This window comes from Rattus norvegicus, chromosome 5 (assembly GCF_021556685.1).
Source record: "Rattus norvegicus strain SHRSP/BbbUtx chromosome 5, alternate assembly SHRSP_T2T, whole genome shotgun sequence".
Lineage (NCBI taxonomy): Eukaryota > Metazoa > Chordata > Mammalia > Rodentia > Muridae > Rattus > Rattus norvegicus.
Window position 1 is genome coordinate 149,675,359 of NC_141538.1, and position 9,493 is coordinate 149,684,851.

A 9,493-nucleotide genomic window follows, 5' to 3' on the forward strand; every position below is an offset into this window, starting at 1 on the left:
CTTGCCGATGTAAGAACCTGGCCCTCCCAGGTGCGACAGTTCATACCTTATCCAGGCAGTCGGGAGGCAGAGACAGGTCAGTCTCTGCGAGTGAGCCAAGGTTACAAAGCCTGATCCTGGGTTAAAAAACAGAACCTGGCACAAAAAGGTGGTGTGGATGGTCTGAGACCCATGGCTAGTGTTTGGCCAACACCATATGTGAAGCAGTCAGTTAAGGAACAGAGCCCACCAGGCCACAGTGGCCGGCCATGTGGAAGGTGAATGCTTAGGCTGTAGCCTCTGGATGGATGGATGAGTCCACAGGTAAGGAGTGTAAGCACTTACCTTCTCCCACCGTCACCCGTGAGGAAGCCCGGGAGACCGGCAGCAGTGGGGTTCCTGTGTCTAACTCCCAGCAACCCCTCACACTCCTCAGCGCAGAATCTCCACCAGGCTCTGGGGCCCCACAGCACGCGTCATGTGGCAGATGCTCTCCTGGCTCCCTCTGCTAATTCATTTGCTCCCATGTTAACTTTTATTACTTATTGATTTTCCTCCAGCCTCCCTTGGCTATCTCCATGTTTATCTGCTTAGCTTAGTGGAAGGCACTCAATGGGAGAGGTAGACTGTGGTATTCTGTGACTGTGGATGGGCACCCATACTAATGGGGACCAGAGCCTTGGCGGGGGAAGTCACCCATCACTCTAACTCCCTGCTGAGCTATGGAAGCCCAAGGGGTGGGGCTCGCATCTGCTCCCATAGAAGGTACCAGCAGTGAGCTCGGCCTCTGCAAGATGCTTGGTGAGGACCCTGGGTCTGGAGCAAGAACAGGGTAGGCAGCATCCTGGGGTGGGGTGGGGTGGGGATGCTGAGTCAGGTCTTAGGTGAGGAGATGGAAGGGAGGGAGGTCTTGGCAGTGGTCACACGGCAAAGATGATGGTCTACGAGACAAGGAGAACATCAGAGGCTAATCCTCATAGGAGGCTGGGATGCCCTGTACGGACCACAATGCCCTGTGGGGGGTGGGACGGGTACAGAACAACAATCTGCCGTCTTCACATGCAGAAGACCAACATTTTGTGAACGGAAAGAGTTGGAGCCGAAGGGAGATTGGGAAGAAAGAAATGTCAGTCTCCCAGCCTACCCAGGAGGTGTCTTTGGGTGCTCTGGAAGACTGTGAACCGATCCAGGTCAACAATGGTGGCAACAGAGAGGAAAAGAACTTCAGCCGAAGGTAGAAACCAATCATGGAAGCAGCGTCTTCCCACTGTGGAGAAGCACCGCCATGAAGAAGCCAGCAGTACACTGTGTGGGACCCTTGCAGGCCAGGTCCTGAGCTTCCACACAAAGGGTAAGTCGCTGCCTCACCCTAGATGGAAGTTCGATACAGATGTGGGACACAGTCGGGCAGATCCACATCTGCATGAAGTCTGAGCCACTGTGGGTCTCTGAAGCGCTAGGACCGTGTGATGGGGAAAGGCTGGGCTTTTCTACAGGGTGCCACCTGCTCCCTCCTCTGCGAAGGCATTATTGAAAGCCCGGGGAAGGTGGGTGTGGCTTGGGTTTGGGGGAAGATTAGCTAGAGCTTGATCATTGACAATTTGCTCTTCAGAGTGGCCTGAAGCCATGACGTCACAAATCAAAATATAAAACGTCTACACACCGGAGAGCAGGACCAGCAGAGTGTGAGAGCAATGCGTGGAGTGGGGGTGAAATATTCTCAAGTTGTGTCTGATGTGGATTAATTTCCACAACAGGTAATGACCCCTTAGAATGTAAAAACAACAACAAAGGATTTCAGGTGTTGCAAAAGGGAACTCTTCAAGAAACACATTTCTAAAGGAGACAGAACAGTCTGGTTTCCAGCTTTCTGGACACCCTTGGACAAACCCCTCCCCCTTTCTAGTGCAGATCTTGTCCTCATCCTTTCAATAAGAAAACCAATGGTAGCCCCCTCCCCAAGTGGTGAGAATAGATGTCTCTGGCACTCCCAGGGCTTGCCCTGTGGGTGCTGATAACTAAAACCAGTGACTACTGGGATTGTCCTTCATACCCTGTGTCCCTCCTGGAATGATGTTTTAATTATCAACCTGACACTGTAAGGAATCCCCTGGGTAGAGTATTAGTGAAGGATTGTCTAGACCAGATTGGTCTGAGGCTGAGTTGGGGTTGCCAGATAGAAGACTCAGTCCACTATGGGTGGCATCATTCCCTAAGCAGGGGACCCTGAATTATATGAGTGAGCAGAGTCAGCTGAACACTAGCCAGCAGGCATGAAATTATCTCTCTGTTCTCAGCTGTGTGTGCACTGTGACCAGCTCCATGGGGACTTTCCTGCAATGGTGAACCTGGAACTGAGAGCCAAATAAACCCTCTCTCTCCTAAGTTGCTTTTGCCAGGGTATTTTACCATGGCAACAGGAATGAAACTAAGCCAATATGCAAGCCAGACACAGTCACCCTTCCTTCTTCCTTCCTTCCTCCTCCTGAGGCAGCTAAGTATTCCCCAAATACATTTGTATGAAGTTCTAGGATTTCTCCTCCCTGGCTTGTACCAAAGGAAAGAAACCAAGTCACAAACCTAGGTGAGGAAATTTCCAGAAGGAGGGCATGATCTAAGAGTCAGATGTATAAAGAAGTCTGATGCCACAGGAACAGAGGTTCTTTGTAACCTTGTCCCAACAGAGACCAGAGTATGGCAGCAAGAAGAGACATGGGGGTCAGTGGTTGGCTTGGGAAGGATCACTCCTCCCCATGGAGGGGCCCCAGAATTCAAGAGATTGTGGTCTTGATTTTATTTTTCACTAAAGGCTGTGACTCTCCCATTGTGGAGGTGACAGGGTGCTGAGGGGCAGACCAGTGAGCAGGGTGGAGAGTCCTGAGCAAAGTGAGGCTGGCTCTGAAGGACAGATGTGCTTTTCCCATCTGGGACAGGTTGGTGGGCGTGGGGATCCAGGTGGTACATCTCAGAAGCCATTTAGAAGGTCCACAGGTACCAGAATGGGTTTAGCCATGATGGTATTCATTGGATGCTCTGAGGCACAGATCCTCTGTGATGATGTTCTCTTAGGTCATGCCAAGTGCAAGGATCAGCTGTCCCTCTTTCAGGTACCCCCCCCATCTCACAACACACACACACACACGCGCGCGCACACACACAAACACACACACACACACACACACACACACACACACACACACACACACATACACCAGGCATCTTGAATTCACCCAAGGAGATCCATGAGGCTACAGGGAAGGTCTTCGGCTCTTCTCCACCCTGCCTTTGTTTGCCCATGTCTCTAAGAATGTGGGCCTTTGATTCTGCAGAGCTCCCGACCAACACGCTCCAGTATATCTGCTCTCTACCTGCCTGGGCAAACCTTGCTCTCCCCTAAAGAATTCTAATGTCTGATAAAGTCTTCCCCTCTCTCTGGTTCTAAGCATATTACATCACCGTATTATAAGTGAAGGAAAGGTGCCTCAGAGAGGTTAAGTGACTTGGCTATAGGCCACACAGCGAGGTGAAGGGGGCAGATGCAAGCAGAAGCTCCATCGGGGTACAGAGGTTGAGCCGTTGTGCTCTGCAAACAGGAGACACTTTTGGGGTCTGAGTTTCATCCTGGTTTCATCCTGGTTCCCTTGACCAGCTGGGACAGCACTAGGTCATAAGTCATAGGTCAAAGGTCATAGGTCATCTGATGGGCAAATGAGATGATGCTCTTCAGGCTCTGGCAAGGGTGGACACATACAAAGTGCTCACCTATGTGCTGCCCATGCTGGCCCTGCCTTGCCAGGCCATGCCCAGCTGCTTCTCCCTCCCCTGCCCCCATCTTTCCTTCTCTCCCTCCCAGCCTAAGGCCCTCTTCAAATACACTGTTCTCTCCCTCTTCCTGTCACTTTGATCCTCTGGCAGCAGGTGAGGGGAGGGGGCAGGATGCTGGCGCCTCCACCAGGCTCAGATCTATTGTGTTGAGGGTCTTCTGGTAAGTCCCCTCAGCTTGTCTCAGCTTCCACATCGGCAGGAAGGGGCGGTGCTAAACAGCGCATGTTAACAGGCTGTGAACCAGCATGGTGCCAGAATCTTGACAAGGGAGCCTGTGCCACCCTGCACAGGCTCTGTTCCAGCCAGCCTGCTTTTGCTCTTTGGTCCCAGCACCTTGGAGGAAAACTGTGTTCCCTCCCCTGTCTCTGCACATACAAGCTATTCAGCATTTAGGAAGCCAAGTTAGAAGAAGCAGGGGTTGGAGGCCAATACCCAGTAAGACCCTGTTTCAATATCCTCCCTCCATCAGAAGGAGGTCGTGAAATAATCAGCTTGCTGAAGTGCCCAGCCTGCCTGCTGCATGAGGCTTCTAGCTCAGAACCTGGGATCCGCAGGAAAGGAAGTCACAGCTGTAGCCACACAGTGGGACCCTGTAGAGGAGGAACTTGAACCTGCCCCTCTCAGACACACACACACACTCACTCACCCCTCTCTGTTCTGTGAAGTCTAGACCCAGCTTAGGGCAGGGGTGGGTGGTGGGGGTGGAGGTTGGAGGAGAGGGGTGAGGGAGAAGGGAGATGAGGAGGTGTGCCAGCTTTCAGGCAGCCTGGGACTAGGAGGTCGCTGGACTTGCCTCAGCTCCAGCTGCCAGGCCCTTTACCACTGCCCAGGAGACCCCTCGTTTTCGTGGTTACAATTCCTTCTGAGTCCAGGAGTGGAGCGGGAAGTGATTCATTCTCTCTCCTAGCCAATGTACACAGAGGCACATTATTAATATTTACTCAGGGCTTCTCCAAGGACTACAAGCAGATAACAGATAGCGAAGAAAAGGGAGAGCAAGCGGTCATCGGGTCTGCCACCTGCCTGCATGTGGGCACAGGAACCCGAGAGCGTCCCACCTGGCCCAGCCCAAGAGCAAACAGAGGATTCACCCACTATGCCCCGGGTGAGGTCATGGCAGGAGAGAAAGTGGAATCTGGAAGGTAGAAGATGGAAAAATAGACAAGGGCGGGGCCTTAGGGCCTCTGTCCGCAAATGAGGAACTAATACTAGCCCAGGCAGGTTTGAGGAAGATTCACTAGGCCTGCCCCTAGCTTTGTGCCAGGAGCAGACCCCATAGAAACATCAGCAACCCGTGGGAGTACGGGGGCCGGGGGTGACTCTTTGTGCCTTGCCCTGCCCGGTCTCATTTCCCAATGTGCTTTGCGGCCCAGTATGCTTTGCGGCCAGGGCTCCAGGGCCCCTTACATTAAAAAGCAGGAAACCTAGGCTAATGAAAACCAGGCCTGGAAGGGATCCGTTACTTTGGCACAGGGAAAGGTCTTTTTTCCATCCCTTTGTCAATTGGCTTTCTAGAGCCAGGCATCACCCGCCCTGTTTTCCCTCAGAAGCCCCAACCCCAGATCGTCTCCTAGGCTCAGCAACCCCTACCCCCCATCTGTAGCTCTCTGCATGTGGCTGCCAGGAGCAATGAAGTCCAGATGGCCTTTCCTACCTGGTGGCCGCGTGCTGACAGCTGCCGTTGCTCCATGCAGTCGCCACAGATCCCTGGCTCCTCTTTATGTCCTGGTCTCCGCAGATTCCCGGCTGCCTCTGCCAGAGAGTTTATTAAAGACTTTATTAAATTGCTCTGCCCTGGCCTGCAAACTGTCTCTCTCAGTGATGAAAACTACTGAGACCCAAACAGCCGAGGTAAAGCCTGCGTGCCATGCAGCCCACAAATGATGGACGGGGGCCTTGTGGGTGACTCTTGCTGTTCCTGTCCCTTCTGTGGACTCCAAGCCAGAGGGGTTGGGGGAGGGGAGGACAGGGCACTGAGATGGAGGGCTGCAGGCAGAGGGTACCAGGGATGTAGTCTGGCTGGCGCCAGAGCCTCGAGGCAGGTGAGGACAGTGCGGCCACTCCACGGAATAATGACAGCAGCCAAGGAGGCTCTGGAGGCTCAGCTGAGACTCCCAGACTTGGTCGGCATGAAGTCCTGGAAAAGAGGGAGGTGACACATAGACAAGCAGACTCCAGTTGTGTACTAGGACAAGCAATGGAGTGAAAATTTCTCAGGCTCATTAAAGGGATTCTTAACCTGGGGACAACCGTCAGGAAGGCTTCCTGGAGGAGGGGGCATCTGATCTGGGAAGACTATGGCTCTGGCACTTTGCCTCTGGGAAGAAGAACTTCTGGTCACTCTGGTTGCTCTGGGAAGCAGAGATGGGGCTGGAATTGGTACCAGTTTCAACACAGCACAGCCTGACAACCTCTTCCCCGAGCTGGGCAACTATGTTGCTTTAATGTGATCGTGGGCTCTCTTTGTGCATACATCTCCTTTAGGGGCTAACAGGTGACTGTAAGCAGCTTAACCAAGGTGGGACGAGGTTTCCAGCCCTGTGTGAGGCTGGAGGAGTAAAGACATCAAAGTTGCATAGAGAGATATAAAGGGCAAACAAAGCCCCGGTTCTTCGAGGCCCCCCACCCAGCCCCATGCTCCCTCCAGCGCACATCCCTCCCCCGGAGACCAGAGCCCCCACACCAACTGCGTCCTCTTGAGGAGAGCAACTGACACAGGAAACCCTCATCTGCCTTCAAGCAGGAGCTTCATGGTAGTGACACAGCCAGCGGGCCTTGGACCAGCGAACACCCTGGCAGCACTGAAGGAAGAACCCGTGGAAGCCCAGCCCCATTCGTTCCCCCCAACCCCTCCCTGCCCAGGACTGCTTGCTTCCTCCCACTTGCCTTAACTCATCACTTCTCATTCGTGGTCAGCTCCTGGTCCATGTTCTCTCCTTTGTCTTCCTCCTAACCCCTTCATCACCAATACCACCCATCCCTCAGGCACTGTCTGCTACCCTCTCTTGCTAGCATGCCTGCCCGGCCAGCTACGCCAAGACCCTAGAGGGCCAAGTCCTTCTCCCCAGAAGCACCTAGTCTGGCCAGTGACCAGAGCTAAGATACGGGAGCCAGGTGACCTGACCCTGGACTTTGGGTCTCGGAGGAGGCAATAGAAGAACATGCTGAGAGGAAGTTGGTCTCTGCTGAGACTTGAAGATGCAAGCTGACCACCTGGGAGGCGCTGGGGAGATTATTACGCAGCACCCTTGGGCAGGGAGGGGTCTGGACCCTGGACGGTGGCAGCAGTTCTTTAAAGGAGGGTTTGGGGGTGGGAGAAAAGGAGAGGCTGTAAAAGACAGGAAAGGGGCCTCAGACGATAAGCTTATGGAGAGGGTAGGATAAGGTGGGCCATGCAACTTGTTTAACTCTGAAGGCTCAAGGAGCCTGTCTGTTCAGTGGCAGCTCCTCCATCTCCTTCTACTACTTCTCCATACCGCACCCCCCCCACCCAGTTTCTCCCTTCTCCCTCCTTCCACCTCCCAGCTCCATGCCCTGCCTACAGGCACAACTGCATTTGCAAGAGCCTGCAGCGCCACCTACAGGCTGGAGCTGGTACTGCCCTGGGTATCACCCACCAAGGGGACAAAGCTTAGTCCCCTTCCTTCCCCTCAAACTGAGAACTCTCAGCCCTGGAAGACCCCAGGCTCCACCTTATTGGCCACAGCCTGAGGCCATGCCTCTTCCTGCCCGAGAGGCATCAACGCCAGCTGCCTCTGTTCCCCTGACAACCTCATTACCTGGCGCACCTGCTCCCCTCGGGACCAAGACCAGAAGAATTTAATATACTGCCTTTCCCCTTCAACCAATAACCCAAGCTGCCCAAGAACGCAAGGCCTCTGCTGTCCTGGGAGGGCTCCATCCTGCAGATAGGAGTGAGGGGCTGTCAGCTGAGCCTCCAGAAACCAAGCATCTTACTCGTGTATAACCAGGGAAACCTACCTTGTGCAGACCAGCTTGGGAGGGAACTCAGATGAAAATAAACACCCACTGGGGGTTAGCCGGGCATTATTGAAGTATGTGTCAAGGACGGTGCCAGATTTCAGAACCTAGAGAAGGCACTGGAAGACGGGAGGGAAGGGGACTGCGGTGGTCTGGGGAGAAGAAAATGTTCTGCCTCTCCACAGGGCAGGAGTTGCAGAGAGGATGATGGGAAGGGCGTCTAGGCAGGGAGATGGAGAGCAGGGCATTCTCAAGAGGGAGGCTAGGGCTGTCAAGAGTCAGCGAAGAGCTTAGGCCCTTCAAGGGTCAGGCTGGGAGGGGCTTTGATGCCCCTTTCGTGGGAGGCATGACAGTGGCAGTGATGTCACAGAAGCATCTCTGCAGGGCGGTGTGAGGAATAACCGAGATCCTTTTGTGCTGGCTTGAAGAAATGAGGTGAACAGAGTTAGGGCATCTGCTTTATACAGACAAAGGCAGAGAGGCCATCCCTTGCCCTGGGTCACTGACCCTGGGCTGAGATGTTGATTGGAGTTTCACTCGATACCAGAACAAATGCCTACCATTGTGGGTCCACACTCATTCAGGAATCTGGCATTTCAGTGGTAGCTAATGAGCTGTGGAAAGCCAGAAAGAGGTAATGGGAAAGACTATTTTGGGGCAGTGGTAAGTACCATGAAGAAGACAGAAGGGAGCTCCGGTACTGGGGAAGGGCTGGAAAGGGATATCAGACTCCCTTATGCAAGGCTCATCCTGCAGGGCCCACCTGCTACAACCCCACAGGACCCCCTCACATCCTCTTGCATGCTGCTGGCCCGCAGAAGGTGCTTCCTGATGGCCTATCTCTGGAAAGTTTCCCTACAGTCCTTCTCCCTCTGGGTCAGCAGCCTGCTGCTCCAAACACCGGTTTCTAACACCTTCCACAAGTACAGCTCAAATTAATGGGCCTAGAATAGCAAGAGTTTTGGCTCCCCCAGCCCACCTCCAGGGCCAGGGGGTGGAGACAGGCAGCTCAGACTCTTGGAAATATAGCCTTGACCTGCCGACTTGCTCTGGGGAAAGGAGGAAGTGTTCTGCCTCCCGCTGCTTGGCTTTAAATAACTCCCCGTGTTTCCCATAAAATATTAGACACAGGGAATCTGAAAGCAATCGCCTTAGATCCTGAGACTTAGCACCAGATTATAGACTGGAAGGCTCCAAGCATCATGCTACGTTAGTAATGCAGGACCTCATATTTATGGCATCATTAAATTATGGATTCGGAATTTTAAAAAAACAAGATCTGAGATATCTCAGGACCTTGGGATTTTAGAACTTAAGAGTTGGAGAAACTTCAGCACCAACTTTCTGCTCTATCATTTTCTAGCTGTTATCCCTGGGCCCCGGCTGAATCTTTTCTGTGCCTTGGTTTCCTTTTCTATTAAAGGCTACCTGAGAGGGCTCCTGGGAGGATTGGATTCATAGCCATGTGCAGAGCCAGCACCAGGTATGAGGTAAGCTGTGAGGTGCATGGGTCTCAAGGCTCTTACATCGAGCCTAGTCTACCTCCCTAGTAACCAGGCTTAGCTTGTCCCTCTGTCTCCCAGGTTCTGTGTCAGAGGCCACCCAAGTCAGTCTGTGTTCCCTCCCAGCATGAGGCCTCTCATGACTCAGGTCACAGCCTTCTACCCTAAGGCTCACTGTTTCTCAACATTTTCCGCCTCCCGCGCCT

General features: G+C 53.3%; 1 long non-coding RNA gene across 1 annotated transcript; it reads right to left on the reverse strand.

Moving 5' to 3' along the window:
• Positions 1–2,570: 2,570 nt before the first annotated feature.
• Positions 2,571–5,899, reverse strand: LOC134479035 (uncharacterized). The gene is made up of 3 exons (XR_015620504.1): positions 5,808–5,899; positions 5,459–5,556; positions 2,571–4,707 (listed from the first exon to the last, which is right to left on the reverse strand). It is a non-coding gene; the product is annotated as an uncharacterized LOC134479035 (long non-coding RNA).
• Between the last annotated feature and the right edge of the window lie 3,594 nt (positions 5,900–9,493).